Here is a 25,338-nt window from a genome sequence, read left to right on the forward strand (position 1 = left end):
AACTTCACCAACAACAGGAGATCAGGAAGAAAAGAACCGCTGGCTATTGCCGAAATTGTGCCCAAAGCCTGACTCCAGACTTTTCATTGTATCTTCTCTCCCCTCATTTCTCACCATGCTCAGTCCAGCAACATTTCTAGGAAAAGCCCTACTTTGATGCAGCCTTGCATCTGTCATCCCTCTTGGCTTATTTTAGAACATGCATTTTCTTGAATATGAACCAGCATAGAATGTTTTCCTAGATAAGTGATCAATTAGAGTGGCTCCACTTTTATATGTTTATATATCTAAGTTTATTTAAGATTTTATTTGCGAAAATGTTTCTGCTGTGAAAGACGTTTGAAAGCTGCTGTGCTAAATTAAGCCTGTCGAATGCATGGAGAGAATAATTTCTGTCCTGCAAAGAGTAATCTGAACTGTCAGATCGAACTATAGAAGAGAAGGGGCGTCTGGCTTCAAGTTCCTGCTACCTCTGAATTGATAACTGAGATAGTTAGCAGCAGAGGGTGAAGTCAAAAGGAGGGTAGCCATGAAGTGGTGAAAATCGGGGTCTCAAGGTGGAGTAGGAACATGAGGAGTTATGGCCAGGCAAACAGTTTGCCAGTGAACCAGTCATGTTTCATCCACTTTTCACCCAGCCACCCCCACCACCCTACTGTATTATTTAAAGCAAATCTCAGACATTATCTCAATTCATCTGTCAATACTTCATTATGTTTCTATAAAAGGTGAGGACTCTTTTTTTTCTCCCCAGGTTTATTGAATATAATTGACATATAATATTGTGTAAGTTTAAGATGTACAATGTGATTATTTGACACATATATATTGTGAAAAGATTACCACAATAAGGTTAGTTAACACATTCATCACCTCACATAATCACCTTTTTTTCTTTTGGTGGTGGTGGTGGTAAGAGCATTTAAGGTCTACTGTCTTGGCAACTTTAAAGTATATAATAAAACGTTGTTAGCTATAGTAACCATGCTGTACATTGTACATTAGATACCCCAGACTTATTCATCTTTTAACTGCAAGTTTATACCCTTTGACCAATATCTCCACATTCCCTCCCACCCCCCTTCCCCCGGCCCCTGGCAACCACCATTCTACTCTGTTTCTATGAGTTCAACTTGTTTAGAGTCCACATATAAGTGATATCATGCAGTATTTGTCTTTCTCTGAAGGACTCTTTAAAACATAAAAACAGGGACTTTCCTGGTGATGCAGTGGTTAAGAATCTGCCTGTCAATGCAGGGAACATGAGTTCAATCCCTGGTCCAGGAAGATCCCACATGTCGCAGAGCAACTAAGCCTATGCACCACAGCTGCTGAGCCTGTGCTCTAGAGCCCAAGAACCACAACTACTGAGTCCACGTGCCACAACTACTTAAGCCCACGCACCCTAGAGCCCAGGTGTCACAACTACTGAGCCTGCATGCTGCAGCTACTGAAGCCCATGCACCTAGAGTCCATGCTCTGCAACAAGAGAAGCCACCACACTGAGAAGCCCACACACCACAATGAAGAGTAGCCCCCACTCACCACAATTAGAGAAAGCCCGCTCGCTGCAGCAGAAGACCCTACGCAGCCAAATAAATAAATAAAATTAAAAAAAAAACCATAAAAACACAATTCACATCTAAAAAATAACATTAATTCTTTAATATTATAAAATATCCAGTCATGATTCAGATGCCCCTGTCTCAGACATTTTTTTTATCTTTGGTTTGTTCACATCAGGATCCCAACATTTCTCATTACATCTCTCGAGTCTCTCTGGTTTTCTACAGTTCACCTTCTTCTCTTTTTTCCCTTACTATTTGTTTGTAAGAGAAACCAGATTAGAATATTTTTTAAATATTAAAGTTTTAAACACACCAAAAGAACATTCTGCCTAGTTGAATCACTGTCTTCAGTCAGAAATGAACCAAAAGTTGCTAGTGGTTGTGGACATCGTGTGAAAACCACAAGCAATCTGAAGTGAACCATGTTTGGTCAGAATTATTTTAATTGAAACAATATACATGGAAGCATCTAGTAATAAATGTATTCATAAATATCTACAGTTTTCCACATTCTGCACACAGAAAAATCTTTTTTTTTTAAATGGATTTTAAAATGGACTTTAAAAACCAACAAGGACCTACTGTATAGCACAGGGAACTCTGCTCAATATTATGTAACAACCTCAATGGTAAAAGATTTTGAAAAAGGGTAGATACATGTATATGTGTAACTGAATCACTTTGCTGTACACGTGAAACACAACATTGTTAATCAACTATACCCCAACATGAAATAAAAAGTTAAAAAAATAAACATTCTTCACATAAAAAAAATTTATTGTAGTTGATTTACAATGTTGTATTAGTTTCTGCTGTACAGCAAAGTAACAGTTATATATATATATACATATATATATATGTATATATATATATTCTTTTTCATATTCTTTTCCATTATGGTTTATCACAGGATACTGAATATACTTCCCTGTGCTGCACAGTAGGACCTTGTTGTTTATTTATCCTGTAAATAATATATAGTTTGCATTTGCTAATCCCAAACTCCTGATCCTTCCCTCGCCTCCCCCCTTCCCCTTGGCAACCAGAAGTCTGTTCTCCATGTCTGTGCGTCTGTTTCTGTTTCATAAATATGTTCGTTTGTGTTGTATTGTAGACTCCACATGTAAGTGATATCATATGATATTTGTCTTTCTCTTTCTGACTTACTTCACTTAATATGATAATCTCTAGGTTCATCCATGTTGCTGCAAATGGCATTATTTCATTCTTTCTTATGGCTGAGTACTATTCCATTGTATATACATACCACATCTTCCTTATCCATTCATCTGTTAATGGACATTTAGGTTGTTTCCATGTCTTGGCTATTGTAAACAGTGCTGCTATGAACATAGGGGTGCATGTACCTTTTCAAATAATAGTTTTGTCTGGATATATGCCTAGAAGTGGGATTGCTGAATCATATGGCAACTCTATTTTTAGTTTTTTGAGGAACTTCCATACTGTTTTCCATAGTGGCTGTATCAATTTATATTCCTGACAACAGTACATGAGGGTTCCCTTTTCTCCACACCCTCTCCAGCATTTATTGTTTGTAGATATTTTTATTATGGCCATTCTGACCAGTGTGAGGTGATACCTCATTGTAGTTTCGATTTGCTTTTCTCTAATAATTAGCAATGATGAACATCTTTTCATGTACCTATTAGCCATCTGCACAGAGAAAAACCTTTAAAAACTGTCAGTCCACTTATTCAGTAATTCCTTTAACCACTTGACAATATTTAGTCATGGATTAGATTATTTATTGTAATGTTCATATGTGCATAAGAAAATACTTGGTCAGAAGAGGACAGTGACATGTGGACATCCAGGTGTGCAATTTGGGTAACAGGATAAATAATGGGGCTTGCCCAAAATTAGGGAACCCAGGAGGAAGAGTTGGAGTCAGGCAGAGTTGCAGAAGAGATGATAAGTTGTCTTCAGAAGATAACAAGAAATAACTGTTACTGACTCTGTTCCTGCTCCATTTCTGCCAGTGCTGTCAAATCCAAGTTTTCTGAGAACCATAGTGCTTCTTCCCTAAAGAAAAAGCTTGCTCACTGCAGATGGGCCAGTTCTTCTACCAACCCTTGGGAAGAATGACCTGGACATGGGTTAGCCATCAAGCAGCCACCCAGTCAATCCAAGTTTGGGGCTACTCCTGGGGAGGAATCACCAGGAAGAAAGTGGATAGCAGAGGAAAGATGATCTTGTAATACTCTCCACTGATGTAGCCCTAGGATCTGAGGAGGGACCCAAATATTTCAATACCTTCTGACATTAGATAGAAGTCCTGGCCTTCCTCCATATGTCCTACCTACTACTTCTAGGCCCTAAACCCAGGGCAGACTTAGTCTCCCTTTATTTAATGGAGAGTCTTAAAACTCAGTGTATGGGGCCTGACCATGCTCAAGGTCTGCTTCATTTCTTCTACCTGGTAGTTTCAACATGTCCCTTACCCAAATTATACTTTTGAAAAATTTGAAACAACCATATTAGCCCCCAAATAAAAAATGTGTAAGTAAAACATATGTAAAATATAGAACAATCGTTTATGAGCCTTTGAAATTAATCGTATTATACATGGGATAAGTTAAAGTAACTGGGTTAAAGGGAAAAATAAGAACACAAATAGATGCAACCTGAGTTATAGCTATGAGAAAATGTACCTGCAAAAAAGGAACAAGGGAGCATGTTCTCTTGCTGGCATTCTTTCTTACCTTCTTGCTTCTACTTTCTCATAAAGCCAGCCAGGTATGTTGTGACAAGCTCCACAGAAAGGCCCATGTGGAAAGGAGATTTTGTTATAGTAATCACGTGAAATAGAATATATCAGATTCCTGAGTTTGTAAGCATAAACCCATAAAAGACCTACAAGCAACCTGAAAGAAACTTGATTGGGGTTTCTTAAAATTTTCCTACAAAACACAGGGGGAAATGTATTATAGTTATTTCAGGCAATTAACCAAAAAATATGTTTTCTGGGAAAAAAAAGTAAAAATGAAGAAAAAATAACAATTTTACTAGGTGTGTGGGGGATTATGGATGGATATTTTTCCTTTAAAAATTGTTTTAATATCATCATAATTGTAAAATAGAAACAAAACAAAAACTCGTATGGTGGATTAAAAAAAGAGAAAGCATGATCCTTAAATAATACTTGAAATAAGTGAAGAAAAGGATAATACAAAAAGTAGAAAATAAAAGTTATCCTTATTTCTGAACGGGGGAATGGTTAACTATGAAACAATTAGATAGATGCTTTCCAACTTATTTTCATATTTATTTTATTTACTTTTTAACTTTATCGGTTGTCTGATATTTTTTACAAACTGTGTAAAGTGTTTTAACCATTTGGCAAAGCAAAGATATGTGTATTACTGTGTTATACTGATCAAACTATAAGCATTGTTTGGAAAAGAAATGAAATGAAATCTCAAGGAGATTTCATTAACAATTATAATTCCAAATACATTTTATGTCCTATTGTATTTCTTGGGAAATCACAGGAAGTAGCAGATTGTCTCATTCCCATGGAGTTTCTGCATACTCTTGGAGTGCATGGCATCTGACTGGGATTTTTCTCTGTAGAGTCAGGTAGGTAGAGCTGGGCCTCAGCCGGACACAGCCAGAAAAACAGCCGGCTGGGAAGACTCAGAGTTGACAGGAATGATTTAAGCACGCCATGGAAGTTTACACATGAATAGAGAGCACACAGGATCCAGGGCAAGGCAGGAACACCTTGGAAAACTGCCCAGAAGATGAATGCTAGAGACAAATGGTTTCCTGAAAGCATTATACTAAGTGAAAGAAGCCCAGTCCAAAGGCCACATATTATATGATTCTATTTATATAAAATGTTCAGAATAGGCAAATCCAGACAGACAGAAACTATATTTGTGGTTGCCCAGCTCTGCAGGTGTGGGCATGGGGGGAAGAATGGGGAATGACTGCAAATGAGTATGAGGTTTCTTTTTAGTGTGATGGAAATGTTCTGGAATAAGATAGTGAAGGTTGCATAACTCTGAATATACAAAAAAATAAAAAACAAAAAAACCCACTGAATTGTATACTTTAAAAGGGTAAGTTTTAGGATATATGCATTATACCTCAATATAGCCATTATTTAAAACATAAGAGAGAGAAGTGATTATTTGGATGCCAAGTTTGGATTAAAAGGCCCCTTTAAATTGAGGCAGAATCTTCCAAAGGGCTCTATTGATTTTTTAAAGGACTTTTATTAAGATATAATTGACATACAATAAACTGCGTATATTTAAAGTGTACAAGGACTTCCTAGGTTGCACAGTGGTTAAGAATCCGCCTGCCAGTGCAGGGGACAGGGGTTCGATCCCTACTCCAGGAAGATCCCACATGCTGCGGAGCAATTAAGCCCATGAACCACAACTATTGAGCCGTGTGCTGCAACTACTGAAGCCCACAGGCCTAGAGCCTGTGCTCTGCAACAAGAGAAGCCACAGCAATGAGGAGCCAGCACACTACAATGAAGAGTAGCCCCTGCTCACTGCAACTAGACAAAGCCTGTGTGCAGCAACAAAGACCCAACACAGCCAATAAATAAATAAATAAATAAATAAATAAATTTATTATTTTTTTAAAGTGTACAACTTGAAGTTTTTTTTCTTATTAGTAATGATATATATGGCAATCCCAATCTCCCAATTCATCCCACCCCAACATACCCACCCCCCACCACCCCACCCCACTTTCCCCCTTTGATGTCCATATGTTTGTTTTCTGCATCTGTGTCTCTATTTCTGCCTTGCAAACTGCTTGATCTGTATCATTTTTCTAGATTCCACATATATGTGTTAATATACAATAGTTATTTTTCTCTTTCTGACTTACTTCACTCTGGATGACAGTCTCTAGGTCCATCCATGTCTCTACAAATGTCCCAATTTCATTCCTTTTTATGGCTGAGTAATATTCCATTGAATATATGTACCACATCTTCAAAAGGACTCTATTGATTTTTAAAAGTTAGACACAGTATCATCTTCCCAATGCCCAAAGCGTCTCTCTACAAGACATCCCCACCCCACCATGTCACAGTTAATGGATAATCCATGACTTCTAAGCTAATTTGCTTCTCCCTGTAGAGAACCAGCTTGTCTCAATTAGGTGGGCACAGCACTACATTTCTCTGGAGCTGAAATGATGAGATACCAAGAAATTAGTTCCAATTTAAGAAGCAATATTGACATAAAATATGATTATAACTCACACCACACACAAATTTAAATATTGGGTTGGCCAAAATGTTTGTTGCTTTTTTTCTGCAAGATGGCTCCAGTAGCACTTAGGTGTCTTTAACTTCATTCAAAACATTTTTGTTAGATTGTATTGTGACAGCTGTCATATCAGCATGCATTAAAAAAAGATCAAAATTGGTGAACTTTTGTGTAACCACTTTAATATTAAAGATGGAAGAAAATTTCAGCATATTATGCTTTATTATTTCAAGAAATGTAAAAATGCAAAAAAAAGGTTTGTCTGATGTATGGAGAAAGTGCTGTGACTGATCAAATGTGTCAAAAGTGGTTTGTGAAGTTTCATGCTGGAGATCTCTCACTGGATGATGCTCCACAGTTGGGAAGACCAGTTGAAGTTGAGACCAATCAAATCGAGACATTAACTGAGAACAATCAATGTTATATACTACGCGGGAGATAGCCAAATACTCAAAATATCCAAATCAAGCATTGAAAATCATTTGTACCAGCTTGTTTACATTAATCACTTTGGTATTTGGCTTCCACACAAGTTAAGCAAAAAAAAAAAAACCTTCTTGACCATATTTCTGCAAGCGATTCTCTACTTAAAGGTAAAGAAAACGTTCTAGTTTTAAAACAAATTGTGATGGGAGATGAAAAGTGGATACTGTACAATAATGTGGAATGGAAGAGATAATGGGGCAAGCAAAATGAACCACTAGCAACCACACCAAAGGCTGGTCTTCATCCAGAGAAAGTGATGTTGTGTATATGGTGGGATTGGAAGGGAGTCCTCTGTTATGAGCTCATTCCAGAAAACCAAACGATTAATTCCTACAACTCCTGCTCCCAGTGAGACCAACTGAAAGCAGCACTTGACGAAAAGCATCTGGAATTAGTCAACAGGAAATGCATGATCTTCCATCAGGATAATGCAAGACCGCATATTTCTTTAATGACCAGGCAAAAATTGTTATAGCTTGGCTGGGAAGTTCTGATTCACCTGCCATATTCACCAGACATTGCACCTTAGAACTTCCATTTGTTTCGGTCTTTACAAAATTCTCTTAATGGAAGAAATTTCAATTCCCTAGAAGACTGTAAAAGGCACCTGAACCAGTTCTTTGCTCAAAAAGATAAAAATTTTTGGGAAGATGGAATTATGAAGTTGCCTGACAAATGACAGAAGGTACTGGAACAAAATGGTGAATATGTTGTTCAGTAAAATTCTTGATGAAAATGAAAAATGTGTCATTTATTTTTATTTTAAAAACCAAGGAACTTTTTGGCCAACCCAATATTTCTTTGCTCTACTAAAATACATCAATTTATTTAGATTTTATATTTGAGAAAGTGTTTCAGCAGCTGTTTGGAGTTTTAGGTTCTCATGGAATTGCCATTTAGTCATCCTTTTTTCAGAGGAAGCATGGCCTTTTTGGATACATTTTGGATGCATGTCTGTATTTCCATGATTCATACAGGTCTCAGTTACTAGGTTAAATACCAGATTATTTTGATAATCACAGTCAGCTATGACCATTGGTGTTTTCTTATCTCCACGGAGGCTTCTTTACTCACTGCCTTCCTCTAATTTCACTGGGAGCTGGTGACTACTCTGTCAGGAAGCTAGTGACTATTTCTTAGGAGATGATAGTTTTTAAGTGCTTAATTTCAGGTCATTGTTTGGATAAGCTTAGCCATTTTTTAGTAGTTATGACTCATGCTTCCAGTGGTCACAGTGATTGACTTGTTATGGTAGTTCTCAAACTCAGGTATCACCTGACTCCTCTTCCTCCACTTCAAGGTCAGTCCAGTGTCACAGAAGCCTTGGTAAGTAAAGAAGACTAATGGAGGATTTCGTAGGGTATGTTTTCCTGGTCCTTGCACTTGTGACTGACTTCTTTACTTCCATGGAAATCTTCTCCAGTGAAGTCTTACACATAACAAGACTACTTAAACAGAGCAAGATTTATATACAGACATCAAAAATATTTTATACAGATATCAAAAATACTAATTCTGAAGACTTTAGATAGATCTTAAAATAGAAATTTCTTGACTAAATGGGAAAATGATCATGAACAAAAAATTACACAAAATCATTCACAATGTTAACAGACCCCTAAAAATGGGCACAAATCTGGAAGTAAAGAAGGTATGGGGGAGGGGGAACTTCCCTGGTGGCACAGTGACTTAAGAATCCACCTACCAATGTAGGGAACATGAGTTTGATCCCTGGTCCGGGAAGATCCCACATGCCATGGAGCAACTAAGCCCGTGTGCCACAACTACTGAGCCTGTGTGCTGCAACTACTGAAGCCCGAGCACCTAGAGACCATGCTCCACGACAAGAGAAGCCACCACAATGAGAAGCCCATGCATCTCAACTAGAGAAAGCCTGTGCAACAACGAAGACCCAATGCAGCCAATATAAATTAATTAATTAATTAATCAATTTTTTAGAAAAAGAAGGTATGGGGAGTGGACGTTGACCAGAAAGACATGGGTGAGAATTCTGGCTTCCCACTGATCTGGTTCTATGACTTTGAGCAAGTCATTAACCTCTCAATGCTTCAGTTTCCTTTTTCTGTGATTTGAGTATAATACTAGTTATCTTTGAAGATTAGACTAGTATCTGGCATGTAATAGGACCCAACAAATTCCAGATGATAGTAACAGCAGTTTTTCTTTCTAGTTTTGAACTAATAGTATTAATATTGACAGAAGCTTTTTATGTAGAGGTAAACAATCCTGTGTTTTAGACTACAGAATAGCCAGATATCTAGTTTGGACACCTGCCATGGAAGAGTCTATAATGATGAATTATCTAAAAGATGTTTTAAGGTTTTTACCAGAAGTTCGTAATACAAAAAAAAAAAAAAAATGTTTTAAGGAAATAGTAGCATTATCTTGAGCTGGGGATTCATTGACATTTTATAATGTTATTTGAAAAACAGAACAAAACAACTTAAGAATTGCAATCTTCACCTGTAAGAACTAAAAAGAATTGTTTCTTTGACAGCAATGCTAACTTCTTCCACTCAAGGGCAGCCTAATAATTTCTCCTTGGCCAGATGTTTTGAACTTTGTACATCTGTTAGAACCTACAAAGATTTAAAGAGAGCTGTCCACATGTTGTGAATAGTTAGTCCACTTCTTAGTCCATACTATAAAAGTTTTTAAATTTAACTGAGGTTTTTGGTCTCTGATAGATATAATATCCATTAAGAGATAACTAGATATTTAAAAACACAAAACCTGAAAAGTGGTTTCCAGTATAATAATGTTTCTAATTAAGCAAAACTATTCTCAGAGTAATTTTTTTAACATTCTAAATTGTGAAAGAGAAATTTGAAACCCAAGGAAATTTTATTTGTACAAAGTCTTTAGAATTCCAATGAAAAATTAGTGTACTTAGAAAGATAAAAGCAGATATAGCACTCAAAAAATAAGAACAAGATGCTGTTTAAAAATCTTAGAAAGCCAGAAAGAGTTCTTGAAAAGTAAAACAGGAAAGCCAGAATTTTAAAAATTCAATAAAAGGGTTATAAGATTGAGTTTATCAAAGAAAATAAATAAAGGAAAAATGACTTCCAAGTTTCAGCTCTATCATGTATAGAGCTTAGAAATTATCATTCCTGTCCTTACGACTAGAAAAGTCTAGATAAACTGAAAATCAAGAACTTTTCACGGACACATCAAAAAACTGAGGTCACAGGACAAACCACAACTCTGAAATCTGGAGAGACAAGTATATCCAGAGAGAAAAAGATGAGATATACTTAACTGAAGCAGAAGCTGCTGGAGCCATAAACTAGTAAAACACTTAACTAGTAATTTTGATGAATTTCTGGAGGCTATGTGGACTAATGGACTGGTGTGTAAGTGAGAAACTCTTGTAGGTCACTACACTTTTGTGGCTTTTGCCTCCAGGAACCCCACCAGGCTTTCACAGCAAAAACCCAAGGAAGATTCTTTGTGGCTCTGGCAGGAAAAGATGAGGAGTGACCATTGTAAAATATGCCCAGGATCTTCTCCATGATAAAGACTTGCTCTCGAGGTGAAAGTACAATGTCAGAGCCTTGTCACAGCTGGGAAAGGCATTCCTTCTACTTCAGTCTCCTTTAGCTTTTCTGTCTCACCTAATATAAGGGAAAAAAGCATAATCAACAGGCATGAGGTCTTCAATAAAATAGATTTGGAAAGCTGAAACCACGAAAGTAAGTAGAAGGTAGGATGGAAAAGCTATGTCACTGAAGAAACACTTGTAAAGGTCACAGCCTGAAGAGATAAACCCACTAAAAGACTGAGATGTAATCAGAAGATGGTAGAATGCTCCCCCTCCCCTATGCCACACTGATGGGGCTGCACTATAACAACTATGGAACACAGCTGAAAGAGATGCAACCTATAGATTTTCTGAGGAGGAATACTGAGGGAAGACCAAAGTTAAGAGGTGAGGAAAGACACTGCAGGAATTTGAAGCCGCTGGCACCAATATCTACAGGAAATATTTAAAACAGCCAAATTTCTAACCAGGTTAATATTAATCCTCTAAAGGCAAGAAAAGACACAGTCTAAAGAGACAAAGCAATCAGCAGAACCAGATTCAGATGTGACATAGATATTGGAATTATCAGACAGGGAATTTAAATAACTATTATTATTGCTAAGTGCTATAATGGAAAAGGTAGACTACATGCAAGAACAGATGGAGGATATAAGCAGAGAGATAGAAACTGTAATAAAGAATCAAAAGGATATTTTTGTTAACAGTTCTTTATTAGATGTCTTTTACAAATATTTTCTCTGTCTATTGCTTGTCTCCTCATTCTCTTGAAATTGTCTTTCTCAGAGAAGAAGTTTTTAATTTTAATGAAACCCAGTATCAATTACAGTACTTATTTCATGAATCATGCCTTTGGTGATACATCTAAAGAGTCATCACCAGACCCAAACTATTCTAGGTTTTCTTCTATGTTATCTCCTAGAAATATTATAATTTTGCATTTTACACTTAGATCTATGATCCATTTTGAGAAAATATTTGTAAAAGACATCTGATAAAGAAGTGTTAACAAAAATATACAAAGAACTCTTAAAACTCAACAATAAGAAAACAAACAACCCAATTAAAAGTAGGCCAAAGACCTTAACAGACACCTTACCAAAGAAGATATACAAATGACAAATAAGTGTTTGAAAAGATGCTCCACGTCGTATCTCATCAGGGCAATGCAATTTAAAACAACAATGTGACTCCACTACATACCTATTAGAATGGGCAAAATCTGTAACACTGACAATACCAAATGCTGGTAAAGGATGTTGGGCAGCAGGAACTCTTATTCATTGCTAATGGGAATATAAGATGGTACAGTCTTTGAAAATTTGACTGTTTCTTACAAAACTAAGCATGATCTTACCACAAATCTAATTATGCTCCCTGGTATTTACACAATTTATGTTCACCTCAAAACTTGCATATGAATGCTTTATTTATAACTGCCAAAACTTGGAAGTAACCAAGATGTCCTTTAGTAGGTGAATGGATAAACTATGGTACATCAAGACAATGGAATATTATTCAGCACTAAAAAGAAATGATATGTCAAGCCATGAAAAAAACATGAAGAAAACTGAAATGCAAATTACTAAGTGAAAGAAAGCAATCTGAAAAGGGAGCATGTCATCTAATTTTAACTATATGGCGTTCTGGAAAAGGCAAAACTATAGAATCAGTAAAAAGATCAGTGATTGCCAGGGGTAGAGGAGGGGAGGGATAAATAGAGCATAGACTTTTAGGTCAGTGAATCTTCTCTATATGATACTATAGTGATTGATACATATCATTACACATTTTTCCAAACTCATAGGATGTATAACACCAAGAGTGAACTATACTATAAACTATGGCCTTTGGGTAATAGTGATGTGTCAGTGAAAGTTTATCAGTTATTACAAATGCATCAATTATGTAGAGCATGTGGATAATGTGCCAGCAAGGAGTATATGGGAAATCTCTGTACTTTGTCCTCAATCTTGCTGTGAACTTTACTCTAAAAATGCCTTAATTAACAGAAAATGTATATAATTACATGTAATAAAGTGTTCAAAATGAAAAAAAAAAGAATCAAAAGGAAGTTGTAGAAATAAAAAACACAGTAACAGAAATGATGAATGCCTTTGATGGACTCATCTGTAGACTCAACATGGGTGAAAAAAGATTCAGTGAGCCTGACTATATTTCAGTAGAAACTTTCCAACCTGAGATGCAAAGAGAGAAAAAAAGAAAGACAAGAAAACCAGAACATAATATCGAACAACTGTGGGACAATATCAATAGGGGTAATAGGCATATAATTAGAGTACCGGAAGGAGAAGAAAGTGAGAACAAAGAGAAGAATATGTAAAATAGCAATGAGCAAGACTTCCCAAAATTAATGCCAGACAAACCACAGATCCAAGAAGGTTAGAGAGCACCAAGAAGGATAAATAACAAAACTAAACAACAACCCCAAAACCCCACATATATAACTGTGCACCATATTAAAACTACAGAAACCAAAAAACAAAACAGATAATCTTAAAATAATCTTTGGAGAAAAGACTACGTTATCAATAGAGCAACAAGGATAAGAATTATAATAGACTTCTTGTCAGAAACCATGCAAGCAAGAAGAAAGTAGAGTGAAATATTTAAAGTGCTGGGGGGAAAAGAAAACAACCAACCTACAATTGTATATCCACTGAAATTACTCTCCAAAAATAAGGGATAAATAAAGACTTTATCAGACAAAACCAAAACAAAACAAAAAACCCACAACAACAGAAAATCAATCACTAGAAGAAATATTAAAAGAAGTTCTGTAACTATCCCTTTCTCCCGCCCTTACCCCCGGTAACTATAAGTGCGTTCTCTAAGTCTGTGAGCCTATTTCTGTCTTACAAATAAATTCATTTGTATCATTTTTTTTGGATTCCACATATAAATGATATAATACAATATTTCTCCTTCTCTGACTTACTTCACTCAGTATGACAAACTCTAGGTCCATCCATGTTGCTACAAATGGCATTATTTCATTCTTTTTTAATGGCTGGGTAATATTCCATTGTGTATATGTACCACAACTTCTTTATCCATTCTTCTGTCCATGGATAGTTAGGGAGTTTGGGATTGACATGTACACACTGCTATATTTAAAATAAATAACCAACAAGGATCTATTGTATGAAAAAAAATGAAGAGGGGACAAAAGAATGATATAGATGAGATGAGACTGGCCATGTGTTGATAATTTTTGAAGCTAGTTGATAGATTCATGAGGAATAAAATAAACTGTATGCATGCCAAACTCAAAGGAGCCCATGCCACAAGCAATCAGTACTACACATTCTTACCAATGGTGATTTTAGTGCAATAAAATCTAGCATATTGAATTAATATTGCTAATTTTTAATTCTATTTTATACTGTATTTTGATTGAAGTTGGTTTGGATTTTATAATGGTAAAAATGAAATGAATGACAACATCACAAGGGATTAGAAGGAGGAATTAGAAATACTCTGTTTTAAGGTATCTGCCCATGTGAAGTGGCATAGAAAAGGGGCTTAGACTAGTGAAAAATGTATGTTGTAAATTCCACTACAGTTTCTAAACATAATAATTGATTGGTTAATAGAGGAGATAAAATGAAGTCATATAAAATGTTCAATTAAAACAAAAGGCAAAAAAAGATAGGAGCAAAGAAGAAACAAAAAACAAATGCAATGAATAGAATACAGTTAAAAACATGGTAGATATTAATACAGCTATATCAATAATCACTTTAAATGTGAATGCTCTAAATATGCCAATTAAAAGAGAGAGATTATCAAGGTGAAAAAAAGACTTAACTGTATGTTGTTTACAAGAAACCAACTTTAGGAAATTCCAGAAAGCATCATTCTAACACTGGACATGCTCATGTGAAGATAGGTGAGCCCAAAGGCTGCTTCCTGAAGACATCTTTACTATGGTGAGCAAGAAGAAGGTCCTGGTCACTATTGAAAAAGATGACACTATCATGGAGGAATCAGTAGAGAATCATGGCAATAAGTTAATAGTAAAGGGACAGAGCAACACAAAAGAAAGGTGGAGTATCTATAGTAATACCAGACAAAAAAGACTTTGGAACAAAAAAGATTATCGGGGTTGAATAGGGGCATTGCATAATGATGAAGGCAGTACATAATGACAAATTCTCTGAGAAAACATAACAATATTAAATAGGTATGCACCTAAAAAAGTGTCAAAATATATGACAAAAACTGATAGAACTGAAAGACAAATCCACTTTATTAGAACAAGGACTTCAATACCTTTCTGTTAGTAATAAATAGATCAAGCAAGAAGAAAAGCAGTAAGCATATAGAAGAACAGCACTACCAACTACATCTAATTGATATTTATAAAACTGTCCTCCCAATGACAGCAGAATACACATTCTTCTCAACCTTCTCGTACCACAATAAAATAGAACTAGAAATAAGTAATAGAAAGATAGCTGAAAAATTCACAAACATCTGGAAATTAAATAATGCATTTCTAAATAATCCATGGGTCAAATAACAGGTTTCAAGAGAAAATAAAAAATACTTTGAACTAAATCAAAATGAAAATACAACTTTTCAAAATTTGTGAAATGCAGTAACAGCAGAGGTTAGAGGGGATTTAAAACATTAGATTTATATATTATTGATAAAAGAATAAAGATTTAAAATCAATTATTTAGCTTCCATCTTAGGAAACTGAAGAAAGAAGCAATTTAAGCCTAAAGCAAACAGAAGAAAATATATAATAAAAATTAGATCAGATGTAAATGAAATTGTTAAAAGAAAAACAATGGAGAGAATCAATGAAACCAAAAGCTGGTTCTTTGAAAACATCAATTAACTGATGAAGCTCTAATCAGTCTAGCCAAGAAAAAGTGAGAGAAGACACATAATATCAATATCAGAAAAGAATGAGGGTCATCAGTACTGATGTCAACACATTATAAGATTAATAAGGGAACACTGTGAGCAACTCAGTACTGACAAATTTGACAACTTATCTGAAATAAACCAGTTCCTTTAAAGACACAAACAAGGAAAACACAAGGAGAAATAGAAAATATGAATATCTATGGAAGTAATTGAAACAACACACACAAAAGAGGAAATGAATCCAAGCATAACACTAAAAATAGTCATCAAATCAAAAAAGAAGAGAGCAAAAGAAGAAGAAAGGAACAAAAAGAACTACAAAACAACAAGAAAACAATTAACAAGATGCAATAAGTACATACGTATCAATAATTACTTTAAATGTAAATTGACTATGCTACAATCAAAAGACATAGAGTGGCTGAATACATAATAAAACAAGACCCATGTATATGCTGCCTACAAGAGATTCACTTAAGAGCTGAAGACAGACACAGACTGAAAGTGAGGGAATGGAAAAAATATTCTATGAAAATGGAAACAAAAAGCTGGGATAGCAATACTTTTATCAGACAAAATATACTTTAAAACAGAGACTGTAATAAGAGACAAAGAAAGACATAAAACATTATGATAAAGGGATCAATCCAAGAAGAAGATATAACAATTGTAAATATATATGCACCCAACCTAAAAGCATACAGCATATTAACAAATACAAAGAGAGAAACTGACAGTAACACAATAATAGTAGTGGATTTGACACCCCACTCACATCAATGGATAGATCATCCAGAAGAAAATGAATATGGAAAAAATGGTCTTAAACATATTAGAACAGCTGAACTTAATAGATATATATCAAACATTCCATCCCAAAGCAGAGCTATACACATTCTTTTTAAGTGCATATGGAACTTTCTCCAGGATAGATCACAAGCTAGGTTATGAAACAAGTCTCATTAAATTTAAGATTGAAATCATATCAAGCATCTTTTCTGATCACAATGGCATGAGACTAGAAATCAACTACAAGAAAAAAACTGCAAAAAAACACAAATATATGGAAGCTAAACAATATGCTAATAAATAACCAATGGGTCACTGAAGAAATAAAATATTATCAAGCCAAATACAATAATACATCAAAAGGATCATACACTGTGATCAAATGGGATTTATCCCAAGGATGCAAGGATGCCTTGATATCCACAAAATCAATAAACATGATACATCACATTAACAAACTGAAGAATAAAAGTCATATTATCATTTCAATATATGCAGGAAAACTTTGGAAAAAATTAAACATGCATTTATGATAAAAAAAACTCTCAACAAAGTGGATATACAGGGAATGTACCTCAACATAATAAAGGCCATATATGACAAACCTACAGCCAATGTCATATTTGCTTGCAAAAAGCTGGAAGTATTTCCTCTAATATTAGGAATAAGAGAAGGATGCCCACACTCACCCCTTTTATTGAACATAGAATTGGAAGTCCTAGCAAAAGCAATCAGACAAGAAAAAGAAATAAAGGCATCCAAATTGGAAAGGAAGAAGTAAAAGTGTGACTGTTTGTAGGTAAATGATACTATATATAGAAAATCCTAAAGATGCCACCAAAAAGTTATTAGAACTAATAAATTAATTCAGTAAAGTTGCAGTATACACAATAAACATACAAAAGTCTGTTTCATTTCTATATACTAACAACAAACTATCAAAAAGAGAAATTAAGAGAACAATCCCATTTATAATTGCATCTAAAGGAATGGCTAGGAATAAATCTAATTAAAAAGGTAAAAGACCTGTGCTTAAAAAATTATAAGACACTGATGAAAGAAATCAAAGATGACACAAACGAATGGAAAAATATACCATGCTCATGGATTGGAAAGATTAATATTGTTAAAATGACCATACTACCCAAGGCAATCTACAGAGTCAATGCAATCCCTATCAAAATACCAAGGATATTTTTCACAGAACTAGAACAAATAATTCTAAAATTTGTATGGAAACACAAAAGACCCCAAACAATACTGAGAAAGAAAAATAAAGCTAGGGATATCACACTCCCTGGATGCACTATATACTACAAAGCTACAGTAATCAAAACAGTATGGTACTGGCACAAGAACAAACACATGGATCAATGGAACAGAATAGAGAGGTCAGAAATGGACCCACTCTCATATGGACCATTAATCTATGACAGAGTAGGTAAGAGTATACAATGGGGAAAAGACAGCCTCACTTGTCAATAAATGGTGTTGGGAAAAGTGGAAAGCTACATTCGAAATAATCAAACTGGACTACCTTCTCACAGACATACAAAAATAAACTCAAAATGGATTAAGACTTATATATAAGACCTGAATCCATGAAACTCCTAGAAGAAAACATAGGCAGTATGCTCTTTGACATTGCTCTTAGCAATATTTTTTTTGGATCTGTCTCCTCAAGCAAGGGAAATCAAACCAAAATAAGCAAATGGGATGCCATCAAACTAAAAAGCTTTTCACAGCAAAGAAACTATCAACAAGATGAAAAGGCCACTTACTGAATGGGAGAAGATATTTGCAAATGATATATGTAGTAAGGGATTAATATCTAAAATATACAAAGGACTCATGCAACTCAACATCAAAAAAAGAGCTGATTTTAAAATGGGCATAGGGGACTCCCTCTTGCAAGAGCACCAGAATTACAACTAACTACTGAACAATCATCGACAGAAAGACACTGGAACTCACCAAAAAAGACAACCCACATCCAGAGACAAAGGAGAAGCCTCAATGAGATGGTAGGAGAGGAGCAATCGCATTAAAATCAAATCCCATAAATGCTGTGTAGGTGACTCACAAACTGGAGAACAGTTATACTGCAGAAGTCCACCCACTAAAGTGAGGGTTCTGAGCCCCACATCAGGCTTCCCAACCTGGGAATCCAGCAACGGGAGGAGAAATCCCCAGAGAATCAGACTTTGAAAGCCAGTGGGATTTGATTGCAGGACCTCCACAGGACTTGTGGAAACAGAGACTCCACTCTTGGAGGGCACACAAAAAAATTTGCTCACCAGGACCCAGGGGGAAGGAGCAGTGACCCCATAGGAGACTGAACCAGACCTACCTGCTGGTGTTGGAGGGTTGCCTGCAGAGGTGGGGGGCAGTTGTGGCTCACCGAGGAGACAGGGACACTGGCAGCAGGGGTTCTGGGAAGTGCTCATTGGCGTGAGCCCTCCCAGAGTCTGCCATTAGCCCCACCAAAGAGCCTGTGAGCTCCAGTGCTAGGTGGCCTCAGGCCAAAGGACCACCAGGGTGGGAACACAGCCCCACCCATTGGCAGACAAGCAGATTAAAGTTTTACTGAGCTCCACCCACCCAGCCTTACCCACCTTTAGTCCCTCCCATCAGGAAGCACGCATGAGCCTCCTAGACAGCTTCCTCCACAAGAGGGCAGACAGCAGTATCAAGCAGTATCAGCAGTATTTTGTCTTGTGGAACTGAAAACCACAGCCACAGAAAGATAGAGAAAATGAAAAAGCAGAGGACTTTGTACCAGATGAAGGGACAGGATAAAGCCCCAGAAAAACAACTAAATGAAAAAGAGATAGGCACTCTTACAGAAAAAGAATTCAGAATAATGATGGTGAAGATGATCCAGGACTTTGAAAAAAGACTGGATGCAAAGATCGAAAAGTTTACCAAAGACCTAGAAGAATTAAAGAGCGAACAGAGATAGGCAAGACAATAACTGAAATGAAAAATACACTAGAAAGAACCAATAGCAGAGTAACTGAGGCAGAAGGGCGAATAAGTGACCTGCAAGATAGGATGGTTATCATCACTGATGCAGAAAAGAATAAAGAAAAAAGAATGAAAAGAACTGAAGACAGCCTAAGAGACCTCTGGGACAATGTTAAATGCACCAACATTCACATTAGAGGGGTCCCAGAAGGAGATGAGAGAGAGAAAGGACCTGAGAAAATATTGGAAGAGATTCTAGTTGAAAAATTCCCTAACATGGGAAAGGAAATAGCTACCCAAGTGCAGGAAGCACAGAGAGTCCCAGGCAGGATAAACCCAAGAAGAAACATGCCAAGACATATAGTAGTCAAGTTGACAAAAATTAAAGACAGAGAAAATTTATTAAAAGCAACAAGGGAAAAACAACAAATAACATACAAGGGAACTCCCATAAGGTTAACAGCTGATTTCTCAGTAGAAACTCTGCAAGCCAGAAGGGAGTGGCATGATATATTTCAAGTGATGAAAGGGAAGAACCTACAACCAAGAATACTCTACCCAGCAAGGATCTCATTCAGATTCAATGGAGAAATCACAAGCTTTACAGACAAGCAACAACTAAGAGAATTCACCACCACCAAACCAGCCCTACAACAAATGCTAAAGAAACTTCTCTAAGCGGGAAACAGAAGAAAAGGACCTACAAAAACATAAACAAAACAATTAAGAAAATGGTAATAGGAACATACATATCGACAATTACCTTGAAGGTGAATGGACTAAATGCACCAACCAGAAGACACAGACTGGCTGAATGGATACAAAAACAAGACCCATATATATGCTGTCTACAAGAGACCCACTTCAGACCTAGGGACACATACAGACGGAGAGTGAGGGGATGAAAAAAGATATTCCATGCAAATAGAAATCAAAATAAAGCTGGAGTAGCAATACTCATATCAGATAAAATAGACTTTAAAATAAAAAATGTTACAAGAGACAAGAAAGGACATTACATAAAGATCAAGGGATCCATCCAAGAAGAGGAGATAACAATTATAAATATATATGCACCCAAAATAAGAGCACCTCAATACATAAGGCAAATGCCAACAACTATGAAAGAGGAAATGCAACGCAGAAATAGAGACACAGGTGTAGAGAACAAACACATGGACACCAAGTGGGGAAAGCGGGGAGGGTTCGGGGGGAATGAATTGGGAGATTGGGATGCCAAATTGTACACTCTAAATATATGCTGTTTATTGTCTGTTAACTGTATCTCAATAAAAGTTCTTAAAAAATAAAAAAATTAAAAAAAATTAAAAAAAAATAAAATGGGCATAGGGGACTTCCCTGGTGGTGCAGTGTTTAAGAATTCACCTGCCAAGGCAGGTGACACAGGTTTGATCCCTAATCTGGGAGGATCCCACATGCCATGGAGCACCTAAGCCCATGTGCCACAGCTACTAAGCCTGTGCTCTGGAGCCTGCGAGCCACAACTACTGAAGCCCATGTGTCTAGAGTCAATGTTCCGCAACAGGAGAAGCCACCACAATGAGAAGCCCACACACCACAACAAAGAGTAGACCCTGCTTGCCGCAACTAGAGAAAGACTGTGTGCAGCAGTGAAGACCCAACACAGCCAAAAAATAAATAATTAAAAAACAACAAACAACAACAACAAAAAAACCCCAAACAAACCACATTTAAAATGGGCAGATATTCTGAATAGGCGTTTTTCCAGAGAAGACAAACAGGTGGCCAACAGACACATGGAAAGATGATCAGCATCACTAATTATCAGGGAAACACAAATTAAAACCACAAATGAAATATCAGCTCACTCCTGTCAGAATGGCTGTTATCAAAAAGAAAATAAACAATAGGTGTGGCAAGGATGTGGAGAAAAAGAAACCCTGTGCACTATTGATAGGAATGTAAATTGGTGCATACTTTATGGAATACAGTATAGAGGTTCCTCAAAAAATTAAAAATAGAAGTACCATATGATCCATCAATTCCACTTATGGGTAAATTCCAAAGAAAACAAGAGCACTAATTCAAAAAGCTATATGAATACCTATTTTCAATGTGTTATTTATGCAAGTCAAGATTTAAAAGCAACATAAGTGTCCATCAATAGGTGACTGGGTAAAGGAGATACAGTATATATACACAACAGAATATTATTCAGCCATTAAAAAAGAATAAAATCTTGCCATTTGAACAACGTGAATGGACCTACAGGACACTATGCTTAGTAAAATATGTCAAACAGAGGAAGACAAATATTATATGATTTCACTTACATGTGGAATCTAAAAAAACCCAAGTGAATAAACATAACAAAGCAGAAACAGACTCATAGATACAGAGAACAAACTTGTGATGGCCAGAGGGGAGGAGGGTGAGGAACTGAGTGAAATAGGTAAGAGAGATTAGCAAATACAAAGTTCTAGTTATAAAAGAAATGAGTCAAAGGAATGAAATGTACAGCATTTCATATAGTCAGGGATATCATAATATCTTTGTATGGTGACAGATGGTAACTGACTTGTGTGATCATTTTATAACGTACAAAAATATTGAGTCACTATGTTGTCCATCTGAAGCTAATATAATATTGTAAGTCAAATATGCATCAGTAAAAAATAAAATAAAATATGATTTAAAAGACACTAAAACAGGGACTTCCCTAGTGGTGCAGTGGTTAAGAATCCTCCTGCCAATGCAAGGGACACAGGTTTGAGCCCTGGTCCAGGAGGATCCCACGTACTGCAGAGCAACTAAGCCCATGCACCACAACTACTGAAGCCTGTGCACCTAGAGCCCGTGCTCCACACAAGAGAAGACACCACAATGAGGAGCCTGTGCACCACAATGAAGAGCAGCCCCTGCTTGCCGCAACTAGAGAAGGCCTGTGTGCAGCAACAAAGACCCAACGCAGTCAATTAATTAATTAATTAATTTTTTAAAAACTTACTACAGAGTTGTAGTAATCAAGACAGTGTGGTACTTGCATAAGGATATACATATAGATAAATGAAATAGATTTGAGAGTCCAGAAATAAACCTGTATGTCTATAGTCAACTGATTTTCTACAGGAATGCCAAGATAATTCAGTGGGGAAGAACAGTTTTTGCAGCAAATGGTGTGGGGCTACATGGATATCCACATGTAAAAAAATGAAATTAGCCCCTCATAGCATATGCAAAAATTAAAAATGGATCAAAGACCTAGATGAAAAGTTAAAACATAAAAGTATTAGAACAAAATATAAGAGTAAATCTTTCTGATGTTGGATTAGGCAGTGGTTTCTTTGGTATGACACCAAATACACAAGCAACAAAGAAAAAGTAGATAACTTGGACTACATCAAAATTTAACACTTTAATGTCTCACACCATCAAGCAAAAAGACAATGCATAGAATGGGAGATATTTTTGCAAATTATTTATCTGATAAGGCACTAATATCGAGAGTATATAAAGAACTCTTAACACTCAACAATAAAAAAGAGCAACAACACAATTTTTTAAATGGGCCAAGCATTTAAATATATAGTAAGTCCCCCACATACAAACCTTCAGGTTGTAAACTTTACAGATGCGAACGTGTGTTCCGTCTACTTCAGGCATGAGTGAAATTGCAGCTTGCCCTCCATCTCCTATTGCTGATGATTCTTCAGCTCTACCATCTCCCACCTTCTCTCCCTCCTCCAGTCAGTAACTCTTCTTTCCTGTTCACTCAATGCCAGCCCCTGTATGCTAGCTGTTGTACTGTGTTACTGTACTTTTCAAGGTACTGTATTGTAAGATTAAAAATGTTTTCTTTTTTCTATGTATTATTTGTGTGAAAAGTATTATAAACCTATTACAGTACAGTACTATATTGCCAATTGTGTCAGTTGGGTACCTAGGCTAACACTGTTGGACTTAAAAACATAAATTAGATTTATGAATATGCTCTCAGAATGGAACTCGTTCATATGTAGGACACTTACCATACATTTCTCCAAAGGAGATATACATATGTCCAATAGGTACATGAAAAGATACTTGACATCAGTAGCCATCAGGAAAATGCAAATCAAAGCCACAATGAGATACCATTTCACATGCATTAGAATGGCTGTATTCAAAAAAACCCAGAAAAACAGCGTGTTGGCGAGGATGTGGAGAAATTAGAAACTTCATACACTACTGGTAGAAGTGTAATATGGTGCAGCCACTTTGCAAAACATGGGAACACTGCAATGTCCACCAACTAATGAATGGAGAAATAAAATGTGGTATGTTCAAACAATGCAATATGATAATGTAAGAAAAATAGTGAAGTTCCAATACATGCTACAGCAAAGATGAACCTTGAAAAATCACACTAAGTGAAAGAAGCCAGTCACAAATTATTTTATTCTATTTATATGAAGCATCCATATAATAGGAATAGGCAAATCTATGGAGACAGAAAGCATATTAATGGTTTCCTAGGGCTGAGGGCTTTAGGGGTAAATGCGGGGTGACTTCCAGTGGGAATGTATTTCTTACTAGGGTGATGAAAATGTTCTGAATTGATTGTGGTGATGGTTGCACAATTCTGGTAATAAACTAAAAACCTCTGAGTTGCCTATTTTAAATGTATTACATGGTATGTGAATTAAGCAGAAGTTAGCTAGATAAGGAATGAAAAAACAATGTGGGCAGAGGCTCTAAAGCAGGAAGGAATATGACTCATTAGAGCAATTTTTAAAAGGCCAGTGTAATGGGAGTACAAAAATAAGGATGAAAATACAGAGTAGGTAGAAGTCATATCTTGCAGAGTTTGAAGACTTTGTTAAGGATTTTCGGCTAAGATGTTAAATGTAAATATTTTTCTATTTTTCAGTAGCAATGTGGCAAAGACTGTCAGTTACCTTCCTTTATAGTTAATCTTTCATACTTAGTAAGAAACTCTGGTTTTATCTGGGCATATTACTCAGCTTCTGTAGAAGCTAATTGCAAACATGTGGCTAAATTCTCATCAATCAGAATTAAGTTATAGGGATAGGGTCAAGATGGTGGAGTAGGAGGACGTGTGCTCACTCCCTCTTGCAAGAGCACCAGAATTACAACTAACTGCTGAACAATCATCGACAGAAAGACACGGGAAATCACCAAAAAGACACCCCACATCCAGAGACAAAGGAGAAGCCTCAGTGAGATGGTAGGAGGGGTGCAATTGCGTTAAAATCAAATCCCATAAATGCTGGGTGGGTGACTTACAAGCTGGAGAACAGTTATACTGCAGAAGTCCACACTAAAGTGAGGGTTCTGAGCCCCACATCAGGCTTCCCAACCTGGGAGTCCAGCAACAGGAGGTGGAATTCCCAGAGAATCAGACTTTGAAAGCCAGCGGGATTTGATTGCAGGACCTCCACAGGACTGGGGGAAACAGAGACTCCACTCTTGGAGGGCACACAGAAAAGTGTGCTCACCAGGACCCAGGGGGAAGGAGCAGTGACCCCATAGGAGACTGAACCAGACCTACCTGCTGGTGTTGGAGGGTTGCCTGCAGAGGTGGGGGGCAGCTGTGGCTCACCGAGGAGACAGGGACACTGGCAGCAGGGGTTCTGGGAAGTGCTCATTGGCGTGAGCCCTCCCAGAGTCTGCCATTAGCCCCACCAAAGAGCCTGTGAGCTCCAGTGCTAGGTGGCCTCAGGCCAAAGGACCACCAGGGTGGGAACACAGCCCCACCCATTGGCAGACAAGCAGATTAAAGTTTTACTGAGCTCCACCCACCCAGCCTTACCCACCTTTA

At 36.6% G+C, this 25,338-nt stretch overlaps 1 protein-coding gene across 5 annotated transcripts in view; it reads right to left on the bottom strand.

Annotated features, from left to right (window-relative positions):
• Positions 1–25,338, bottom strand: part of IL33 (interleukin 33) — a 184,481-nt gene that overhangs the window by 111,104 nt on the left and 48,039 nt on the right. The window contains exon 1 of one of the 5 annotated variants that reach the window (XM_057721415.1): positions 4,292–4,310. The exons of 3 other annotated variants lie outside the window; for them this stretch is intronic. The gene's annotated coding sequence lies outside the window, so the exon portion shown is untranslated. Of the gene's footprint in view, positions 1–1,545; positions 1,561–4,291; positions 4,311–25,338 lie in introns of those variants that run through there. One more of the 5 variants, XM_057721414.1, reaches the window with a different exon arrangement.

Source organism: Hippopotamus amphibius, chromosome 2, assembly GCF_030028045.1.
Source record: "Hippopotamus amphibius kiboko isolate mHipAmp2 chromosome 2, mHipAmp2.hap2, whole genome shotgun sequence".
In the NCBI taxonomy this organism is placed as follows: Eukaryota; Metazoa; Chordata; class Mammalia; order Artiodactyla; family Hippopotamidae; genus Hippopotamus; species Hippopotamus amphibius.